Here is a 23,975-nt window from a genome sequence, read left to right on the forward strand (position 1 = left end):
AAAATTCCAGGAAAGTCTCTGGCCACATGGCCCATAGAGAGACAAAGGAAATTCTTCCAACTCATAGAATTGAAGAATCCAGCTACGAACTGATCCGCTGGTACCATTTTGTGATACTCAGAAGAGACAATATAGCCATATTACCATAAAACTGTTTATATAATAGACTCAGTTTAAGACTTGCCTCATATGGGTGTATGGAATGTATTGATAAGGATAAAGCTTTTGTAAGACATTGAGATGCTATGTACTGATGTAATGTGATAGAATTGTATTTCTGTACCAAATCCAACTCAGTCATAGGCACGCCCCAGGGACATATACAGGACCAGGCGTCATTTGACCAGCCTGTTCGATGGGCACTATAAAACACTCCCTGATTTACATTTCCTCAGACCAGGCCTACACTCCGTTGGCCAAATAGGTTCTACCATCTAATTCCTCTACTGAAAGTGAACCATACCACGTGGTTAACTTTTAGACTATCGATACTGACAGAATAAGAACAAGTCTTTGATATTAATTATTAGTCTGCAGCTAAGTAAATTATATCATTGAACGCGAAGACCAACGAAGCAACCATTCGATGACGACATTAATGAAGGTCGCTCTGAAAGATCCATTCTAACCGAGAGAGAGAGAGAGAGAACACGGACAAAACTCCCCAACAGAACTACTCTCCAACAAGAATCAGAACGACACACTGAGCGTAAATATATATATTGATTGCAATTGTTCCCGAATGAGTGAGCCTTCAATTGTCAATTGTTAATGAACTCTGTGTAAACTTCTCAGCTGACCATTTATGACCCATTGTTCAACAGGCCGACCAGCCTGTTTAGCCCACAAGGGCACATTCCGATACCAATCCTTTGTTGACGATAATTACTGTTTGTATGTTTTTCTGTTAATAATATTATAGTACAGGAAAGTTATATTAGGAAAATTATAACTTTGTAATCTGAATATTCTCCTTGGTGCCCCGACCTCCTAGTTAATTACAATTAAACGATTAATCAGTTTAATCGCGTGATAATAATTACAGGGAGCTAATTGATAAACATATCTTCCGTTTAATGGTACCCCCAAAGACACGACAATAGATAATTAAGATGTTTTATTAGCATAATATGTTTATGTGAGATACTTGTCATTAGAAAGTATCCTTTTGGACTCTGGTGTCTTTTAGTTGCACCTTTCCCTTAGCTAGGACTCAGTGACTTGGAGCCCAGAGAGAGGAGAGGTCAGACTTGTCTTTGACATATCTCTGTTGCTATGCAGAATATCAGACAGGAAGGAGGACAAAATGTAACATTGTCTTCATATGTGAATGTGTCTTTACCTATTCTTAAACCATGTGAAGAGATGGCGTGATTAATGGGGAACCAATTATTTGTCTCCACAATGTCTGTGCGCAAGTCACTCCCCTCAGTGAGCTTGTCCAGGAGTGGGATCAAGAGGGGGTTTACTTGAGACGGGAGTATCTAGAGTTGACAATTGATATATGCCATTGGATGAGATGGTGTTTTTGTACTATGAAGTACCAGGAACGAGATTAGAACCTCGTCATTAGGGACCAAACTGAACGATAATTTAAAGTGAATGTTATCTGGTTAACCCTTTCACGCGTGAGTTCCAAATATCTCTAACGGTCGCCCCAGCGTGAGTTTTTTTATGCACGTGATGTTCGAACGTTCTCTCCATTCCAGGATGTGATTGTTACATAAACAACAACACTGAATGGCTCAGAGTGGGAGTGAGAGGTTACCGTGATTGACTGCCTGCACGCGCCATTTGTATCAATAAATCACTATCAGAAAATGTTTTGTGTGGTATTATTGATATATTTAGTATTTTATTGACGTTTTTCAATTACCCGTGATAAATCATGCATTCCGATTTTTGCATAAATTGTAATGGGCGCATAGTATGTGTGTAAAATAATGTTTTGAAGGTTGTACTGATTATGATGAGCTAAGCTAATTCCAGCTATGTGTATGGAGCCATGTTTGTTGACATACAATGCATTCTGGGTTTCACGTAATCATCCATTTGACCAAAGATGTTTTAACAAAATGAGGTGAGTAAGAGTTCACTCATTTTTTGAGGACTTCTGCAAATGAATGGTGGGATGTGAACGACAGTAGATGACACACCCCTTCAACATGCATACTGTAAACAGACCAAACTCATCTTGTCTTCTCTTATTATCTTTGGTTTCTGTGAGGAAAAAAAGCATGCCTGCGCGCTGAAACTAATCGACGGATTACTTTCAATTTCTAGAAAGTGTTTTACCAAATTATTTCGATCAATGGTGAGCTCACTTGTGATGTGATTAATTATACATAGTAATTGCTATTAGCTAATTCATGGTATAGTTTACGTAAGGACTGTTTGTGTAAATAGTTTCTGAAAAAAGTGTGGCCAGCTCAAATGCTGATTGTTGCGTCATTCGAAACTGGCCGTTTGTCATAAAATAAGTCGTACTCATCCTTAAAAATGTCGTACTGGAGAGAAGAGGACCAAAACGCAGCAGGTATGTGCAGGCTCATCTTGACTTTTATTAACTATCAAAAATGAACACCCAAAATAACAAAGAACTCACGAGAATGAACGATCAACCACCAGTCTGGCAAAGCATAGGCTCAACACAGAACAATTCCCCACAACCCCAAAGACAAACACACACACCTATATAGGACTTCCAATCAAAGGCAACTATACACACCTGCCTTCAATTGGAAGTCCCAATCATCAACCCAACATTTAACAAACACAAACCCCCTGCCACATCCTGACCTAGACTAAGCAATACGCCCTCTGCTGGTCAGGACGTGACAGTACCCCCCCCTCAAGGTGCAGACTCCAGGATGCACCTAAAAAAGAAAAACAAGAAAATCCCCAATACCCCAACAAAAACCCAACAAACAATAACCCCTAAACCATAAGGGAGGGAAGGGAGGGTGGCTGCCGTCAACGACGGCACTGTGCTACACCCTCCCTCCCCAACCCACCTATCCTGGAGGTGGCTCAGGTGCAGGCCGTTCCAGGCAGTCGGGACAGTCAGGAAGCTCGGGACAGTCTGGGCAGTCTGGCAACTGGGGACAGTCTGGGCCGTCTGGCAACTGGGGACAGTCTGGGCCGTCTGGCAACTGGGGACAGCCTGGGCCGTCTGGCAACTGGGGACAGTCTGGGCCGTCTGGCAACTGGGGACAGTCTGGGCCGTCTGGCAACTGGGGACAGTCTGGGCCGTCTGGCAACTGGGGACAGTCTGGGCCGTCTGGCAACTGGGGACAGTCTGGGCCGTCTGGCAACTGGGGACAGTCTGGGCAGTCTGGCCACTCCGGCAGGTCAGGGCAGTCTGGCCACTCCGGCAGGTCAGGGCAGTCTGGCCACTCCGGCAGGTCAGGGCAGTCTGGCCACTCCGGCAGTTCAGGGCAGTCTGGCCACTCCGGCAGTTCAGCGCAGTCTGGCCACTCCGGCAGTTCAGCGCAGTCTGGCCACTCCGGCAGTTCAGCGCAGTCTGGCCACTCCGGCAGGTCAGCGCAGTCTGGCCACTCCGGCAGTTCAGCGCAGTCTGGCCACTCCGGCAGGTCAGCGCAGTCTGGCCACTCCGGCAGTTCAGCGCAGTCTGGCCACTCCGGCAGGTCAGGGCAGTCTGGCCACTCCGGCAGTTCAGCGCAGTCTGGCCTCTCCGGCAGGTCAGCGCAGTCTGGCCACTCCGGCAGTTCAGCGCAGTCTGGCCACTCCGGCAGTTCAGCGCAGTCTGGCCACTCCGGCAGTTCAGCGCAGTCTGGCCACTCCGGCAGTTCAGCGCAGTCTGGCCTCTCCGGCAGTTCAGCGCAGTCTGGCCTCTCTGGCGACTGTTGACTGGCGGGCAGCTCTGGCGACTGTTGACTGGCGGGCAGCTCTGGCGACTGTTGACTGGCGGGCAGCTCTGGCGACTGTTGACTGGCGGGCAGCTCTGATGACGACTGTTGACTGGCGGGCAGCTCTGATGACGACTGTTGACTGGCGGGCAGCTCTGATGACGACTGTTGACTGGCGGGCAGCTCTGATGACGACTGTTGACTGGCGGGCAGCTCTTGCCCCGTCAAACAGCCCTTGTGCCCCCCCCCTAAAAAATTATTGGGGGTGTCTCTCGGTCTCCCTTATCTCGCCAGCCTTCTTCCGCTGCTTGGTCCTTTGTTGGTGGGGAACTCTGTCATAAAATAAGTCGTACTCATCCTTAAAAATGTCGTACTGGAGAGAAGAGGACCAAAACGCAGCAGGTATGTGCAGGCTCATCTTGACTTTTATTAACTATCAAAAATGAACACCCAAAATAACAAAGAACTCACGAGAATGAACGAACAACCACCAGTCTGGCAAAGCATAGGCTCAACACAGAACAATTCCCCACAACCCCAAAGACAAACACACACACCTATATAGGACTTCCAATCAAAGGCAACTATACACACCTGCCTTCAATTGGAAGTCCCAATCATCAACCCAACATTTAACAAACACAAACCCCCTGCCACATCCTGACCTAGACTAAGCAATACGCCCTCTGCTGGTCAGGACGTGGGGCCGTTCTAAATGAGCCTTCTAAATGAGTGTTCTAATCACACGGGGTGTGATTGTACGCTTCAGGGACCACTGTAGAACGATCACACCCCGTGTGATGGTACGTGTGAAAGGGTTAAGGGATACTCCTTTCTCAAGTATAAGGTCCCTTTGTGAACAGTTCCTAAGATCTGTTGTTTGTCATGTACATTGAGAGGGGTGGATCTTGGGTATAAAGCTCTTTGTACTTATGTGTAGTCACTTTTCAATGGTTCATTAGAGATAGCGCATCATTGAAAGTCAAGTGCTTTTGCAAAAGTATCTTAATTATTAAAGATGTAGTTTACGTATAACTCTGACTGGTGTGTGCAGTTTGTAACTCTCCTCATTTGGTAATGCAGAAATTAGCCACCACATATACAGCAGCTTACTGCATGTTTACCCCTTTATACTGTGTTATATACTGTATCATACAGCAGCCTACTGCATGTTTACCCCTTTATACTGTGTTATATACTGTATCATACAGCAGCCTACTGCATGTTTACCCCTTTATACTTTGTTATATACTGTATCATACAGCAGCCTACTGCATGTTTACCCCCTTTATACTGTGTTATATACTGTAAGTCTGTACAGTAGAAAGTTGTTAAATATATGTTTTAGATGTTATATACTGTATGTCTGTGCAGTAGGTTGTTAAATAGATGTTATATACTGTGTGTCTGTGCAGTAGGTTGTTAAATAGATGTTTTACATGTTATGTACTGTGTCTGTGCAGTAGGTTGTTAGATAGATGTTATATACTGTGTCTGTGCAGTAGGTTGTTAAATAGATGTTTTACATGTTATATACTGTGTCTGTGCAGTAGGTTGTTAAATAGATGTTTTACATGTTATATACTGTGTCTGTGCAGTAGGTTGTTAAATAGATGTTTTACATGTTATATACTGTGTGTCTGTGCAGTAGGTTGTTAAATAGATGTTATGTACTGTGAGTCTGTGCAGTAGGTTGTTAAATAGATGTTATATACTGTGTCTGTGCAGTAGGTTGTTAAATAGATGTTTTCCATGTTATATACTGTGTATACTCACTCCCTCTTCACTCTCTCCCTCTTCACTCCCTCCCAGGAGTCATCTCTCACTGTAATCATTCATTGTTGTCTCTCACTGTATTTCTGCTTCAACCCAACATAAGCCACCTCTATAATCTCAGGCCGAACAAGGGACACAATTGTGGGATGACGCAACTGATCTAACCTATGTACAGTAACCTGCTGGAGAATGAAAAGTAGTAGTATAATACATGGATACACACACACACACACACACACACACACACACACAGTAACATTCATTATGGTTAGGAGTAGGGTTGCCCATAGCCGTTTGATTCATGATTAAACACACCCCATGGTGGTTTCATTCAGAACAGTTGCACTACCACAACATTACCATTGCTTTTCCTCCAATTTATGGCATTATTTTGATTCTAAACCACTGTTGGATCACACAGTGTTCATTATGACACCCATGATGTGAGGAATTCTTCCATACTAGCTGAATTAGGCTTTTCTATTATTTATGTATTTGAACTTTATGAGTTATTGGAAAGATTTTAAAACATACACTGAGTGTTCAACACATTAAGAACACCTTCCTAATATTGAGTTGTACCCCCCCACATTTCCCTCAGAACAGCCTCAATTCGTCGGGGCATGGACTCTACAATGTGTCGAAAGCGTTTCACAGCGATTCTGGCCCATGCTTCCCAGAGTTGTGTCAAGTTGGCTGGATGTCATTTGGGTGGTGGACCATTCTTGGTACACACAGGAAACTGTTGAGCGTGAAAAACCAAGCAGCGTTGCAGTTCTTGACACATACCAGTGCGCCTGGCACCTACTACCATACCCCGTTTAAAGGCACTTACGTATTTTGTCTTGCCTATTCACCCTCTAAATGGCACACATACACATACAGTGAGGGAAAAAAGTATTTGATCCCCTGATGATTTTGTACGTTTGCCCACTGACAAAGAAATGATCAGTCTATAATTTTAATGGGAGGTTTATTTGAACAGTGAGAGACAGAATAACAACAAAACAATCCAGAAAACGCATGTCAAAAATGTTATAAAATTATTTGCATTTTAATTACAGAAAAAAAAAAGTATGAAATGAAATGTATGCATTCACTACTGTAAGTCGCTCTGGATAAGAGCGTCTGCTAAATGACTAAAATGTAAAATGTAAAATGTTAATGAGGGAAATAAGTATTTGACCCCTCTGCAAAACATGACTTAGTACTTGGTGGCAAAACCCTTGTTGGCAATCACAGAGGTCAGACGTTTCTTGTAGTTGGCCACCAGGTTTGCACACATCTCAGGAGGGATTTTGTCCCACTCCTCTTTGCAGATCTTCTCCAAGTCATTAAGGTTTCGAGGCTGACGTTTGGCAACTCGAACCTTCAGCTCCCTCCACAGATTTTCTATGGGATTAAGGTCTGGAGACTGGCTAGGCCACTCCAGGACCTTAATGTGCTTCTTCTTGAGCCACTCCTTTGTTGCCTTGGTCGTGTGTTTTGGGTCATTGTCATGCTGGAAAACCCATCCACGACCCATTTTCAATGCCCTGGCTGAGGGAAGGAGGTTCTCACCCAAGATTTGACGGTACATGGCCCCATCCATCGTCCCTTTGATGCGGTGAAGTTGTCCTGTCCCCTTAGCAGAAAAACACCCCCAAAGCATAATGTTTCCACCTCCATGTTTGACGGTGGGGATGGTGTTCTTAGGGTCATAGGCAGCATTCCTCCTCCTCCAAACACGGCGAGTTGAGTTGATGCCAAAGAGCTCCATTTTGGTCTCATCTGACCACAACACTTTCACCAGTTGTCCACTGAATCATTCAGATGTTCATTGGCAAACTTCAGACGGGCATGTATATGTGCTTTCTTGAGCAGGGGGACCTTGCGGGCGCTGCAGGATTTCAGTCCTTCACGGTGTAGTGTGTTACCAATTGTTTTCTTGGTGACTATGGTCCCAGCTGCCATGAGATCATTGACAAGATCCTCCCGTGTAGTTCTGGGCTGATTCCTCACCGTTCTCATGATCATTGCAACTCCACGAGGTGAGATCTTGCATGGAGCCCCAGGCCGAGGGAGATTGACAGTTCTTTTGTGTTTCTTCCATTTGCGAATAATCGCACCAACTGTTGTCACCTTCTCACCAAGCTGCTTGGCGATGGTCTTGTAGCCCATTCCAGCCTTGTGTAGGTATACAATCTTGTCCCTGACATCCTTGGAGAGCTCTTTGGTCTTGGCCATGGTGGAGAGTTTGGAATCTGATTGATTGATTGCTTCTGTGGACAGGTGTCTTTTATACAGGTAACAAACTGAGATTAGGAGCATTCCCTTTAAGAGTGTGCTCCTAATCCCAGGTCGTTACCTGTATAAAAGACACCTGGGAGCCAGAAATCTTTCTGATTGAGAGGGGGTCAAATACTTATTTCCCTCATTAAAATGCAAATCAATTTATAACATTTCTGACATGCGTTTTTCTGGATTTTTGTTGTTGTTATTCTGTCTCTCACTGTTCAAATAAACCTACCATTAAAATGATAGACTGATCATTTCTTTGTCAGTGGGCAAACGTACAAAATCAGCAGGAGATCAAATACTTTTTTCCATCACTGTATGTCATTCTTAATGTTTTGTACACTCAGTGTATATTACAGTGACGACCTGGTTATTAGGGTTGCGGAGTAATATCATATCATCAGCAACCAGCACTCTGCCACTGAGGAGCCTCACTACACCCCCTGGGCCAACTGTTTCCTTGCACTGAGCAGCCTGTCACCGTGGGAACGTGGTACTAATCACCCACCCACCAGGCTGCGACCCAGGCGATAGGCCACCTTCACATTTCACATTGACGGGAGAGAGGAGGGATAATCGTATCTATAAAAAAAAGGAGGAGGTAATATCAACCATCTGCCTGGGCGAGGGGATTTCTGTTCATCTGACACGACACTATGATCAGGGTTCCAGTAACCCTTTCCCTCTCTGCCAGGGTTTGGGCTCAATCAATGTTACCACTTGATTGGATCCTTTAATCTCGTTTGTTCTGTTTGAATTCAATCTAAAGTCAGAGGGAGGTGGATCAACTCTGTACTCACATGATCTGGTGCTCCTGTGACTCTGTGACTGTTACTCTGTGACCGGGGTTCAATCCCCACATCAACCCTTCATGCCCCCTCTCTGTCTGTTGCTCATGAGGCCTACCTCTAGTGAAAAGGATTATCCAATTTTTAAAGGGGAAATACACAGATGACACAATAACAAAGTGTTTTCCCCACCACTGTTTCACTAAAAAGCTGAGGGACGGGCTGGATAAATGTAACCACCCTCAAATTCATAGACAGAGCTATTGATGCAAGGGCTGACTATCCATGATATCAACACTATGTGTTAAATATGTTTTAACACCATGAAGGGTTTGTTTACGTTTACTTTGTTTACAAACATTGGAGTAAAACAAGCTTTATATTTTGGGTTCTGATGGGGTACGACAGTTAAACTAAGCTCATGAGGCATTTATAAGTTATATTATTCAAAAATGAATTGGTACATATCATTAAATTGATCTAGCAACTGCAGATTGCCTCTTTAAAGGAAGAACTTTCAAAATAAGGTATGTTTCCATGGTGATAGCAGTTAATAGCAGTTTCCCACTCCTATAGAATTCTATGGGTTTGAGAAGATCATACATTACAGGGAGTCTCTTAACCTTGGGCTCAGCAGATGACCTATCATGGTCAAGTTCAGGGGAGTAACATTTGTTATGGTTGGCTTCAAGTAAAGTATTATTTCTGTATATTTGCTGCTACTATCCAGTGTTGCGTTGCTACCCGTTTTAATGAATTAACAATCCAATAGCAGAAGCTGTTCATTTCTTGTCCAATGATAGAAAAGTCCTTGATCTGAGCATCCAATAAAAAGAGTCCTTACAAGGCTATCAACCACTCAGCTACTGAGGAATGTGGTCAGTGGTCGCCTCTGGAGAGACTGACCAACAGTGACCATTATAGCGTGCAGAAAGGGAGCAACAGCGTCATCTCAAGTGAAAACAAAGATTTGGCGAATCCCAGCTGCTTAAACCAGCTCCACTTACTTCCTGATTGGTCGCCAACACCAATAGCACCCTAAAAATAGTCATGAAATGGCATATGATTAACTTTCAAACATCAACAAGGACAATGGGATCCCCACATACAGACACAGCAGACAGTAGACATCAACAACATGTTAAAACCTCTTACTCACACCCCTCCCTCTCTCCTCCTTGTTGACATATTCACCTGAACCTCCACACACACACCCATCACATCAACACCTCCACACTACTCTAGGCAGGTTGGCATTTATTGGGATGAATCTTTTCCTGGAGGCAGCTCTGCAGAGTGGTCACTAGCTGGCCTAACCACAAAGTCATAACATCTGATTTTGAACAAAACCCTAACCTTAACCACACTGCTAAACTTGTGCCTAACAGTTTGGTTTTCATGCATGTTTATTGATATAGCTGACCCATCTAGCGGAAACCACTCAGCTCTGCCTCCAGGACAAGATTCATCCCAATAAACGTCAACCTGCCTTCTCTACACCCCTGCTCTCTCTCTCTCTCTCTCTCTCTCTCTCTCTCTCTCTCTCTCTCTCTCTCTCTCTCTCTCTCTCTCACTTTCTCTCTCGCTCCATTTTTTCCTCTGGAGGATTCCAAAGTGGCACTGACGTCAGCGGTTGCCAGGACCGTGATAACCCCAGATGGCACGGTGGGCCTGGCTTTGTGCCACTTTCAGGTGTAGAGAGAAGTTTGGCCTCAGGGGGGTTGTGTGGCACTGTGCAGTGGAAATATCAAATGTTCTTTCACAATGAACAATCTGAACATCTACACAACATGGTGTGGCAAGCAACTTGTCTGTTGTTAAGAAACATGGCAGGTCATCAGAAATTCACAGGATGTTATGACCGCTTTGTTATAATTTAAACTGCCTGCATAATGCACCTCTGAGGAGTGTTTCAGGTCTACAGAATGCCCCTTTGAGGAGTGTTTCAGGTCTACAGAATGCCCCTCTGAGGAGTGTTTCAGGTCTACAGAATGCCCCTCTGAGGAGTGTTTCAGGTCCACAGAATGCCCCTCTGAGGAGTGTTTCAGGCCTACAGAATGCCCCTCTGAGGAGTGTTTCAGGTCTACAGAATGCCCCTCTGAGGAGTGTTTCAGGCCTGCAAAATGCCCCTCTGAGGAGTGTTTCAGGTCTACAGAATGCCCCTCTGAGGAGTGTTTCAGGTCTACAGAATGCCCCTCTGAGGAGTGTTTCAGGTCTACACAATGCCCCTCTGAGGAGTGTTTCAGGCCTGCATAATGCCCCTCTGAGGAGTGTTTCAGGTCTACAGAATGCCCCTCTGAGGAGTGTTTCAGGTCTGCAGAATGCCCCTCTGAGGAGTGTTTCAGGTCTACAGAATGCCCCTCTGAGGAGTGTTTCAGGTCTACAGAATGCCCCTCTGAGGAGTGTTTCAGGTCTACAGAATGCCCCTCTGAGGAGTGTTTCAGGTCTGTAGAATGCCTCTCTGAGGAGTGTTTCAGGTCTACAGAATGCCCCTCTGAGGAGTGTTTCAGGTCTACAGAATGCCCCTCTGAGGAGTGTTTCAGGTCTACAGAATGCCCCTCTGAGGAGTGTTTCAGGTCTACAGAATGCCCCTCTGAGGAGTGTTTCAGGTCTACAGAATGCCCCTCTGAGGAGTGTTTCAGGCCTACAGAATGCCCCTCTGAGGAGTGTTTCAGGCCTGCATAATGCCCCTCTGAGGAGTGTTTCAGGTCTGCATAATGCCTCTTTGAGGAGTGTTTCAGGTCTACAGAATGCCCCTCTGAGGAGTGTTTCAGGTCTACAGAATGCCCCTCTGAGGAGTGTTTCAGGCCTGCATAATGCCCCTCTGAGGAGTGTTTCAGGTCTGTAGAATGCCTCATTGAGGAGTGTTTCTGGTCTACAGAATGCCCCTCTGAGGAGTGTTTCAGGTCTACAGAATGCCTCTTTGAGGAGTGTTTCAGGTCTGTAGAATGCCTCTTTGAGGAGTATTTCAGGCCTGTAGAATGCCTCTTTGAGGAGTGTTTCAGGTCTACAGAATGCCCCTCTGAGGAGTGTTTCAGGCCTGCAGAATGCCTCTCTGAGGAGTGTTTCAGGTCTACAGAATGCCTCTGAGGAGTGTTTCAGGCCTGTAGAATGCCTCTTTGAGGAGTGTTTCAGGTCTGTAGAATGCCTCTTTGAGGAGTGTTTCAGGTCTGTAGAATGCCTCTTTGAGGAGTGTTTCAGGTCTACAGAATGCCTCTGAGGAGTGTTTCAGGCCTGTAGAATGCCTCTTTGAGGAGTGTTTCAGGTCTGCAGAATGCCTCTTTGAGGAGTGTTTCAGGTCTACAGAATGCCCCTCTGAGGAGTGTTTCAGGTCTACAGAATGCCCCTCTGAGGAGTGTTTCAGGTCTACAGAATGCCCCTCTGAGGAGTGTTTCAGGCCTGCATAATGCCCCTCTGAGGAGTGTTTCAGGTCTACAGAATGCCCCTCTGAGGAGTGTTTCAGGTCTACAGAATGCCCCTCTGAGGAGTGTTTCAGGTCTACAGAATGCCCCTCTGAGGAGTGTTTCAGGTCTACAGAATGCCCCTCTGAGGAGTGTTTCAGGTCTGCAGAATGCCCCTCTGAGGAGTGTTTCAGGTCTACAGAATGCCCCTCTGAGGAGTGTTTCAGGTCTACAGAATGCCCCTCTGAGGAGTGTTTCAGGTCTGCATAATGCCCCTCTGAGGAGTGTTTCAGGTCTGCAGAATGCCCCTCTGAGGAGTGTTTCAGGTCTGCATAATGCCTCTCTGAGGAGTGTTTCAGGTCTACAGAATGCCCCTCTGAGGAGTGTTTCAGGTCTACAGAATGCCCCTCTGAGGAGTGTTTCAGGTCCACAGAATGCCCCTCTGAGGAGTGTTTCAGGTCTACAGAATGCCCCTCTGAGGAGTGTTTCAGGCCTGCAGAATGCCCCTCTGAGGAGTGTTTCAGGTCTACAGAATGCCCCTCTGAGGAGTGTTTCAGGTCTACAGAATGCCCCTCTGAGGAGTGTTTCAGGTCTACACAATGCCCCTCTGAGGAGTGTTTCAGGCCTGCATAATGCCCCTCTGAGGAGTGTTTCAGGCCTGCATAATGCCCCTCTGAGGAGTGTTTCAGGTCTGCATAATGCCCCTCTGAGGATTGTTTCAGGTCTACAGAATGCCCCTCTGAGGAGTGTTTCAGGTCTACAGAATGCCCCTCTGAGGAGTGTTTCAGGCCTGCATAATGCCCCTCTGAGGAGTGTTTCAGGTCTGTAGAATGCCTCATTGAGGAGTGTTTCTGGTCTACAGAATGCCCCTCTGAGGAGTGTTTCAGGTCTACAGAATGCCTCTTTGAGGAGTGTTTCAGGTCTGTAGAATGCCTCTTTGAGGAGTGTTTCAGGTCTGTAGAATGCCTCTTTGAGGAGTGTTTCAGGTCTACAGAATGCCCCTCTGAGGAGTGTTTCAGGTCTACAGAATGCCCCTCTGAGGAGTGTTTCAGGCCTGTAGAATGCCTCTTTGAGGAGTGTTTCAGGTCTACAGAATGCCTCTGAGGAGTGTTTCAGGCCTGTAGAATGCCTCTTTGAGGAGTGTTTCAGGTCTGCAGAATGCCTCTTTGAGGAGTGTTTCAGGTCTGTAGAATGCCTCTTTGAGGAGTGTTTCAGGTCTACAGAATGCCCCTCTGAGGAGTGTTTCAGGCCTGTAGAATGCCCCTTTGAGGAGTGTTTCAGGTCTACAGAATGCCCCTCTGAGAGTGTTTCAGGTCTACAGAATGCCCCTCTGAGGAGTGTTTCAGGTCTACACAATGCCACTCTGAGGAGTGTTTCAGGCCTGCATAATGCCCCTCTGAGGAGTGTTTCAGGTCTACAGAATGCCCCTCTGAGGAGTGTTTCAGGTCTACAGAATGACCCTCTGAGGAGTGTTTCAGGTCTACAGAATGCCCCTCTGAGGAGTGTTTCAGGTCTACAGAATGCCCCTCTGAGGAGTGTTTCAGGTCTGCAGAATGCCCCTCTGAGGAGTGTTTCAGGTCTACAGAATGCCCCTCTGAGGAGTGTTTCAGGTCTGCATAATGCCTCTTTGAGGAGTGTTTCAGGTCTACAGAATGCCCCTCTGAGGAGTGTTTCAGGCCTGCATAATGCCCCTCTGAGGAGTGTTTCAGGTCTGTAGAATGCCCCTCATTGAGGAGTGTTTCTGGTCTACAGAATGCCCCTCTGAGGAGTGTTTCAGGTCTACAGAATGCCTCTTTGAGGAGTGTTTCAGGTCTGTAGAATGCCTCTTTGAGGAGTGTTTCAGGTCTACAGAATGCCTCTGAGGAGTGTTTCAGGCCTGTAGAATGCCTCTTTGAGGAGTGTTTCAGGTCTGTAGAATGCCCCTTTGAGGAGTGTTTCAGGTCTGCAGAATGCCCCTTTGAGGAGTGTTTCAGGTCTACAGAATGCCCCTCTGAGGAGTGTTTCAGGCCTGCAGAATGCCTCTCTGAGGAGTGTTTCAGGTCTGCAGAATGCCTCTTTGAGGAGTGTTTCAGGTCTACAGAATGCCCCTCTGAGGAGTGTTTCAGGCCTGTAGAATGCCCCTCTGAGGAGTGTTTCAGGTCTGTAGAATGCCTCTTTGAGGAGTGTTTCAGGTCTGTAGAATGCCTCTTTGAGGAGTGTTTCAGGTCTACAGAATGCCTCTGAGGAGTGTTTCAGGCCTGTAGAATGCCTCTTTGAGGAGTGTTTCAGGTCTGCAGAATGCCTCTTTGAGGAGTGTTTCAGATCTACAGAATGCCCCTCTGAGGAGTGTTTCAGGTCTACAGAATGCCCCTCTGAGGAGTGTTTCAGGCCTGCATAATGCCCCTCTGAGGAGTGTTTCAGGTCTACATAATGCCCCTCTGAGGAGTGTTTCAGGTCTGCAGAATGCCCCTCTGAGGAGTGTTTCAGGTCTACAGAATGCCCCTCTGAGGAGTGTTTCAGGTCTACAGAATGCCCCTCTGAGGAGTGTTTCAGGCCTGCATAATGCCCCTCTGAGGAGTGTTTCAGGTCTGCATAATGCCCCTCTGAGGAGTGTTTCAGGTCTGCATAATGCCTCTTTGAGGAGTGTTTCAGGTCTACAGAATGCCCCTCTGAGGAGTGTTTCAGGTCTACAGAATGCCCCTCTGAGGAGTGTTTCAGGTCCACAGAATGCCCCTCTGAGGAGTGTTTCAGGTCTACAGAATGCCCCTCTGAGGAGTGTTTCAGGCCTGCAAAATGCCCCTCTGAGGAGTGTTTCAGGTCTACAGAATGCCCCTCTGAGGAGTGTTTCAGGTCTACAGAATGCCCCTCTGAGGAGTGTTTCAGGTCTACACAATGCCCCTCTGAGGAGTGTTTCAGGCCTGCAGAATGCCCCCTCTGAGGAGTGTTTCAGGCCTGCATAATGCCCCTCTGAGGAGTGTTTCAGGTCTGCATAATGCCTCTTTGAGGAGTGTTTCAGGTCTACAGAATGCCCCTCTGAGGAGTGTTTCAGGTCTACAGAATGCCCCTCTGAGGAGTGTTTCAGGCCTGCATAATGCCCCTCTGAGGAGTGTTTCAGGTCTGCAGAATGCCCCTCATTGAGGAGTGTTTCTGGTCTACAGAATGCCCCTCTGAGGAGTGTTTCAGGTCTACAGAATGCCCCTTTGAGAAGTGTTTCAGGTCTGCAGAATGCCTCTCTGAGGAGTGTTTCAGGTCTGCAGAATGCCCCTCTGAGGAGTGTTTCAGGTCTACAGAATGCCCCTCTGAGGAGTGTTTCAGGTCTACAGAATGCCCCTCTGAGGAGTGTTTCAGGCCTGTAGAATGCCTCTTTGAGGAGTGTTTCAGGTCTACAGAATGCCCCTCTGAGGAGTGTTTCAGGTCTACAGAATGCCCCTCTGAGGAGTGTTTCAGGACTGTAGAATGCCTCTTTGAGGAGTGTTTCAGGCCTGCATAATGCCCCTCTGAGGAGTGTTTCAGGTCTACAGAATGCCCCTCTGAGGAGTGTTTCAGGTCTGCAGAATGCCTCTTTGAGGAGTGTTTCAGGTCTACAGAATGCCCCTCTGAGAGTGTTTCAGGTCTACAGAATGCCCCTCTGAGGAGTGTTTCAGGTCTACACAATGCCACTCTGAGGAGTGTTTCAGGCCTGCATAATGCCCCTCTGAGGAGTGTTTCAGGTCTACAGAATGCCCCTCTGAGGAGTGTTTCAGGTCTACAGAATGCCCCTCTGAGGAGTGTTTCAGGTCTACAGAATGCCCCTCTGAGGAGTGTTTCAGGTCTACAGAATGCCCCTCTGAGGAGTGTTTCAGGCCTGCATAATGCCCCTCTGAGGAGTGTTTCAGGTCTGCATAATGCCCCTCTGAGGAGTGTTTCAGGTCTGCATAATGCCTCTTTGAGGAGTGTTTCAGGTCTACAGAATGCCCCTCTGAGGAGTGTTTCAGGCCTGCATAATGCCCCTCTGAGGAGTGTTTCAGGTCTGTAGAATGCCTCATTGAGGAGTGTTTCTGGTCTACAGAATGCCCCTCTGAGGAGTGTTTCAGGTCTACAGAATGCCCCTCTGAGGAGTGTTTCAGGTCTGCAGAATGCCCCTCTGAGGAGTGTTTCAGGTCTACAGAATGCCCCTCTGAGGAGTGTTTCAGGCCTGCATAATGCCCCTCTGAGGAGTGTTTCAGGTCTGCAGAATGCCCCTTTGAGGAGTGTTTCAGGTCTGCAGAATGCCTCTCTGAGGAGTGTTTCAGGTCTACAGAATGCCCCTCTGAGGAGTGTTTCAGGTCTGCAGAATGCCTCTTTGAGGAGTGTTTCAGGTCTGTAGAATGCCTCTTTGAGGAGTGTTTCAGGTCTACAGAATGCCTCTGAGGAGTGTTTCAGGCCTGTAGAATGCCTCTTTGAGGAGTGTTTCAGGTCTGTAGAATGCCTCTTTGAGGAGTGTTTCAGGTCTGTAGAATGCCTCTTTGAGGAGTGTTTCAGGTCTACAGAATGCCTCTGAGGAGTGTTTCAGGCCTGTAGAATGCCTCTTTGAGGAGTGTTTCAGGTCTGCAGAATGCCTCTTTGAGGAGTGTTTCAGATCTACAGAATGCCCCTCTGAGGAGTGTTTCAGGTCTACAGAATGCCCCTCCGAGGAGTGTTTCAGGCCTGCATAATGCCCCTCTGAGGAGTGTTTCAGGTCTACATAATGCCCCTCTGAGGAGTGTTTCAGGTATGTAGAATGCCCCTCTGAGGAGTGTTTCAGGTCTACAGAATGCCCCTCTGAGGAGTGTTTCAGGTCTACAGAATGCCCCTCTGAGAAGTGTTTCAGGTCTGTAGAATGCCTCTTTGAGGAGTGTTTCAGGTCTACAGAATGCCCCTCTGAGGAGTGTTTCAGGCCTGTAGAATGCCTCTTTGAGGAGTGTTTCAGGTCTGTAGAATGCCTCATTGAGGAGTGTTTCAGGTCTACAGAATGCCCCTCAGTGGAGTGTTTCAGGTCTACAGAATGCCCCTCTGAGGAGTGTTTCAGGTCTACAGAATGCCCCTCTGAGGAGTGTTTCAGGTCTGTAGAATGCCCCTCTGAGGAGTGTTTCAGGTCTACAGAATGCCCCTCTGAGGAGTGTTTCAGGTCTACAGAATGCCCCTCTGAGGAGTGTTTCAGGTCTACAGAATGCCCCTCTGAGGAGTGTTTCAGGCCTACATAATGCCCCTCTGAGGAGTGTTTCAGGTCTGCAGAATGCCTCATTGAGGAGTGTTTCTGGTCTACAGAATGCCCCTCTGAGGAGTGTTTCAGGTCTACAGAATGCCTCTTTGAGGAGTGTTTCAGGTCTGTAGAATGCCTCTTTGAGGAGTGTTTCAGGTCTGTAGAATTCCTCTTTGAGGAGTGTTTCAGGTCTACAGAATGCCCCTCTGAGGAGTGTTTCAGGTCTATAGAATGCCCCTCTGAGGAGTGTTTCAGGTCTACAGAATGCCCCTCTGAGGAGTGTTTCAGGCCTGCATAATGCCCCTCTGAGGAGTGTTTCAGGCCTGCATAATGCCCCTCTGAGGAGTGTTTCAGGCCTGCATAATGCCTCTTTGAGGAGTGTTTCAGGTCTACAGAATGCCCCTCTGAGGAGTGTTTCAGGTCTACAGAATGCCCCTCTGAGGAGTGTTTCAGGCCTGCATAATGCCCCTCTGAGGAGTGTTTCAGGTCTGTAGAATGCCTCTTTGAGGAGTGTTTCAGGTCTACAGAATGCCCCTCTGAGGAGTGTTTCAGGTCTGCAGAATGCCTCTTTGAGGAGTGTTTCAGGTCTGTAGAATGCCTCTTTGAGGAGTGTTTCAGGTCTGTAGAATGCCTCTTTGAGGAGTGTTTCAGGTCTACAGAATGCCCCTCTGAGGAGTGTTTCAGGTCTACAGAATGCCTCTTTGAGGAGTGTTTCAGGTCTGCAGAATGCCTCTTTGAGGAGTGTTTCAGGTCTACAGAATGCCCCTCTGAGAGTGTTTCAGGTCTACAGAATGCCCCTCTGAGGAGTGTTTCAGGTCTACACAATGCCCCTCTGAGGAGTGTTTCAGGCCTGCATAATGCCCCTCTGAGGAGTGTTTCAGGTCTACAGAATGCCCCTCTGAGGAGTGTTTCAGGTCTACAGAATGCCCCTCTGAGGAGTGTTTCAGGTCTACAGAATGCCCCTCTGAGGAGTGTTTCAGGTCTACAGAATGCCCCTCTGAGGAGTGTTTCAGGTCTACAGAATGCCCCTCTGAGGAGTGTTTCAGGTCTACAGAATGCCCCTCTGAGGAGTGTTTCAGGTCTGTAGAATGCCCCTCTGAGGAGTGTTTCAGGTCTACAGAATGCCCCTCTGAGGAGTGTTTCAGGTCTACAGAATGCCCCTCTGAGGAGTGTTTCAGGCCTGCATAATGCCCCTCTGAGGAGTGTTTCAGGTCTGCAGAATGCCCCTCTGAGGAGTGTTTCAGGTCTGCATAATGCCTCTTTGAGGAGTGTTTCAGGTCTACAGAATGCCCCTCTGAGGAGTGTTTCAGGTCTGTAGAATGCCTCATTGAGGAGTGTTTCTGGTCTACAGAATGCCCCTCTGAGGAGTGTTTCAGGCCTGTAGAATGCCTCTTTGAGGAGTGTTTCAGGTCTGCAGAATGCCTCTTTGAGGAGTGTTTCAGATCTACAGAATGCCCCTCTGAGGAGTGTTTCAGGTCTACAGAATGCCCCTCCGAGGAGTGTTTCAGGCCTGCATAATGCCCCTCTGAGGAGTGTTTCAGGTCTACATAATGCCCCTCTGAGGAGTGTTTCAGGTCTACAGAATGCCCCTCTGAGGAGTGTTTCAGGTCTACAGAATGCCCCTCTGAGGAGTGTTTCAGGCCTGCATAATGCCCCTCTGAGGAGTGTTTCAGGCCTGCATAATGCCCCTCTGAGGAGTGTTTCAGGTCTACAGAATGCCCCTCTGAGGAGTGTTTCAGGTCTACAGAATGCCCCTCTGAGAACTGTTTCAGGTCTGTAGAATGCCTCTTTGAGGAGTGTTTCAGGTCTACAGAATGCCTCTGAGGAGTGTTTCAGGCCTGTAGAATGCCTCTTTGAGGAGTGTTTCAGGTCTGTAGAATGCCTCATTGAGGAGTGTTTCAGGTCTACAGAATGCCCCTCAGTGGAGTGTTTCAGGTCTACAGAATGCCCCTCTGAGGAGTGTTTCAGGTCTACAGAATGCCCTCCTGAGGAGTGTTTCAGGTCTGTAGAATGCCTCTTTGAGGAGTGTTTCAGGTCTACATAATGCCGCTCTGAGGAGTGTTTCAGGTCTGCATAATGCCTCTTTGAGGAGTGTTTCAGGTCTACAGAATGCCCCTCTGAGGAGTGTTTCAGGTCTACAGAATGCCTCTTTGAGGAGTGTTTCAGGTCTGTAGAATGCCTCTTTGAGGAGTGTTTCAGGTCTGTAGAATGCCTCTTTGAAAAGTGTTTCAGGTCTACAGAATGCCCCTCTGAGGAGTGTTTCAGGTCTACAGAATGCCCCTCTGAGGAGTGTTTCAGGCCTGTAGAATGCCTCTTTGAGGAGTGTTTCAGGTCTACAGAATGCCTCTTTGAGGAGTGTTTCAGGCCTGTAGAATGCCTCTTTGAGGAGTGTTTCAGGTCTACAGAATGCCCCTCTGAGAGTGTTTCAGGTCTACAGAATGCCCCTCTGAGGAGTGTTTCAGGCCTGTAGAATGCCCCTCTGAGGAGTGTTTCAGGTCTGCAGAATGCCTCTTTGAGGAGTGTTTCAGGTCTACAGAATGCCCCTCTGAGGAGTGTTTCAGGTCTACAGAATGCCCCTCTGAGGAGTGTTTCAGGTCTACAGAATGCCACTCTGAGGAGTGTTTCAGGCCTGCATAATGCCCCTCTGAGGAGTGTTTCAGGTCTACAGAATGCCCCTCTGAGGAGTGTTTCAGGTCTACAGAATGCCCCTCTGAGGAGTGTTTCAGGTCTACAGATTGCCCCTCTGAGGAGTGTTTCAGGTCTACAGAATGCCCCTCTGAGGAGTGTTTCAGGTCTACAGAATGCCCCTCTGAGGAGTGTTTCAGGTCTACAGAATGCCCCTCTGAGGAGTGTTTCAGGTCTGCAGAATGCCCCTCTGAGGAGTGTTTCAGGTCTACAGAATGCCCCTCTGAGGAGTGTTTCAGGTCTACAGAATGCCCCTCTGAGGAGTGTTTCAGGCCTGCATAATGCCCCTCTGAGGAGTGTTTCAGGTCTGCATAATGCCCCTCTGAGGAGTGTTTCAGGTCTGCATAATGCCTCTTTGAGGAGTGTTTCAGGTCTACAGAATGCCCCTCTGAGGAGTGTTTCAGGTCTGTAGAATGCCTCATTGAGGAGTGTTTCTGGTCTACAGAATGCCCCTCTGAGGAGTGTTTCAGGCCTGTAGAATGCCTCTTTGAGGAGTGTTTCAGGTCTGCAGAATGCCTCTCTGAGGAGTGTTTCAGATCTACAGAATGCCCCTCTGAGGAGTGTTTCAGGTCTACAGAATGCCCCTCCGAGGAGTGTTTCAGGCCTGCATAATGCCCCTCTGAGGAGTGTTTCAGGTCTACATAATGCCCCTCTGAGGAGTGTTTCAGGTCTACAGAATGCCCCTCTGAGGAGTGTTTCAGGTCTACAGAATGCCCCTCTGAGGAGTGTTTCAGGCCTGCAGAATGCCCCTCTGAGGAGTGTTTCAGGCCTGCATAATGCCCCTCTGAGGAGTGTTTCAGGTCTACAGAATGCCCCTCTGAGGAGTGTTTCAGGTCTACAGAATGCCCCTCTGAGGACTGTTTCAGGTCTGTAGAATGCCTCTTTGAGGAGTGTTTCAGGTCTACAGAATGCCCTCTGAGGAGTGTTTCAGGCCTGTAGAATGCCTCTTTGAGGAGTGTTTCAGGTCCTTAGAATGCCTCATTGAGGAGTGTTTCAGGTCTACAGAATGCCCCTCAGTGGAGTGTTTCAGGTCTACAGAATGCCCCTCTGAGGAGTGTTTCAGGTCTACAGAATGCCCTCCTGAGGAGTGTTTCAGGTCTGTAGAATGCCTCTTTGAGGAGTGTTTCAGGTCTACAGAATGCCGCTCTGAGGAGTGTTTCAGGTCTACAGAATGCCCCTCTGAGGAGTGTTTCAGGTCTACAGAATGCCCCTCTGAGGAGTGTTTCAGGTCTGTAGAATGCCCCTCTGAGGAGTGTTTCAGGTCTACAGAATGCCCCTCTGAGGAGTGTTTCAGGTCTACAGAATGCCCCTCTGAGGAGTGTTTCAGGTCTACAGAATGCCCCTCTGAGGAGTGTTTCAGGCCTGCAGAATGCCCCTCTGAGGAGTGTTTCAGGTCTGTAGAATGCCTCATTGAGGAGTGTTTCTGGTCTACAGAATGCCCCTCTGAGGAGTGTTTCAGGTCTACAGAATGCCCCTCTGAGGAGTGTTTCAGGTCTGTAGAATGCCTCTTTGAGGAGTGTTTCAGGTCTGTAGAATTCCTCTCTGAGGAGTGTTTCAGGTCTACAGAATGCCCCTCTGAGGAGTGTTTCAGGTCTACAGAATGCCCCTCTGAGGAGTGTTTCAGGTCTACAGAATGCCCCTCTGAGGAGTGTTTCAGGCCTGCATAATGCCCCTCTGAGGAGTGTTTCAGGCCTGCAGAATGCCCCTCTGAGGAGTGTTTCAGGTCTGCATAATGCCCCTCTGAGGAGTGTTTCAGGTCTACAGAATGCCCCTCTGAGGAGTGTTTCAGGTCTACAGAATGCCCCTCTGAGGAGTGTTTCAGGCCTGCAGAATGCCCCTCTGAGGAGTGTTTCAGGTCTGCAGAATGCCTCTCTGAGGAGTGTTTCTGGTCTACAGAATGCCCCTCTGAGGAGTGTTTCAGGTCTACAGAATGCCCTCTTTGAGGAGTGTTTCAGGTCTACAGAATGCCCCTCTGAGGAGTGTTTCAGGCCTGCAGAATGCCCTCTTTGAGGAGTGTTTCAGGTCTGCAGAATGCCCCTCTGAGGAGTGTTTCAGGTCTACAGAATGCCCCTCTGAGGAGTGTTTCAGGTCTACAGAATGCCCCTCTGAGGAGTGTTTCAGGTCTACAGAATGCCCCTCTGAGGAGTGTTTCAGGTCTGTAGAATGCCTCTCTGAGGAGTGTTTCAGGTCTACAGAATGCCGCTCTGAGGAGTGTTTCAGGTCTACAGAATGCCCCTCTGAGGAGTGTTTCAGGTCTACAGAATGCCCCTCTGAGGAGTGTTTCAGGTCTGCAGAATGCCCCTCTGAGGAGTGTTTCAGGTCTACCGAATGCCCCTCTGAGGAGTGTTTCAGGTCTACAGAATGCCCCTCTGAGGAGTGTTTCAGGTCTACAGAATGCCCCTCTGAGGAGTGTTTCAGGCCTGCAAAATGCCCCTCTGAGGAGTGTTTCAGGTCTGCAGAATGCCCCTCTGAGGAGTGTTTCAGGTCTACAGCATGCACCTCTGAGGAGTGTTTCAGGTCTACAGAATGCCTCTTTGAGGAGTGTTTCAGGTCTGTAGAATGCCCCTTTGAGGAGTGTTTCAGGTCTGCAGAATGCCCTCTCTGAGGAGTGTTTCAGGTCTACAGAATGCCCCTCTGAGGAGTGTTTCAGGTCTGCAGAATGCCCCTCTGAGGAGTGTTTCAGGTCTACAGAATGCCCCTCTGAGGAGTGTTTCAGGCCTACATAATGCCCCCTCTGAGGAGTGTTTCAGGCCTGCACAATGCCCCTCTGAGGAGTGTTTCAGGTCTGCATAATGCCCCTCTGAGGAGTGTTTCAGGTCTACAGAATGCCCCTCTGAGGAGTGTTTCAGGTCTACAGAATGCCCCTCTGAGGAGTGTTTCAGGCCTGCATAATGCCCCTCTGAGGAGTGTTTCAGGTCTGCAGAATGCCCCTCTGAGGAGTGTTTCAGGTCTACAGAATGCCCCTCTGAGGAGTGTTTCAGGTCTACAGAATGCCCCTCTGAGGAGTGTTTCAGGTCTGCAGAATGCCCTCTTTGAGGAGTGTTTCAGGTCTGCAGAATGCCCCTTTGAGGAGTGTTTCAGGTCTACAGAATGCCCCTCTGAGGAGTGTTTCAGGTCTACAGAATGCCCCTCTGAGGAGTGTTTCAGGCCTGTAGAATGCCCTCTCTGAGGAGTGTTTCAGGTCTACAGAATGCCCTCTTTGAGGAATGTTTCAGGTCTGCAGAATGCCCCTCTGAGGAGTGTTTCAGGTCTACAGAATGCCCCTCTGAGGAGTGTTTCAGGTCTGCAGAATGCCCCTCTGAGGAGTGTTTCAGGTCTGCAGAATGCCCCTCTGAGGAGTGTTTCAGGTCTGCAGAATGCCCCTCTGAGGAGTGTTTCAGGTCTACAGAATGCCCCTCTGAGGAGTGTTTCAGGTCTGCAGAATGCCCCTCTGAGGAGTGTTTCAGGTCTACAGAATGCCACTCTGAGGAGTGTTTCAGGTCTACAGAATGCCCCTCTGAGGAGTGTTTCAGGTCTACAGAATGCCCCTCTGAGGAGTGTTTCAGGTCTGCAGAATGCCCCTCTGAGGAGTGTTTCAGGTCTGCAGAATGCCCCTCTGAGGAGTGTTTCAGGTCTACAGAATGCCCCTCTGAGGAGTGTTTCAGGCCTGCAGAATGCCCCTCTGAGGAGTGTTTCAGGTCTGCAGAATGCCTCTTTGAGGAGTGTTTCAGGTCTACAGAATGCCCCTCTGAGGAGTGTTTCAGGTCTACAGAATGCCCTCTCTGAGGAGTGTTTCAGGCCTGCAGAATGCCCCTCTGAGGAGTGTTTCAGGTCTGCAGAATGCCCCTCTGAGGAGTGTTTCAGGTCTACAGAATGCCCCTCTGAGGAGTGTTTCAGGTCTACAGAATGCCCCTCTGAGGAGTGTTTCAGGCCTGCAGAATGCCCCTCTGAGGAGTGTTTCAGGTCTACAGAATGCCCCTCTGAGGAGTGTTTCAGGTCTGCAGAATGCCCTCTCTGAGGA

Source organism: Salmo salar, chromosome ssa06 (genome assembly GCF_905237065.1).
Source record: "Salmo salar chromosome ssa06, Ssal_v3.1, whole genome shotgun sequence".
NCBI classification, from domain to species: domain Eukaryota; kingdom Metazoa; phylum Chordata; class Actinopteri; order Salmoniformes; family Salmonidae; genus Salmo; species Salmo salar.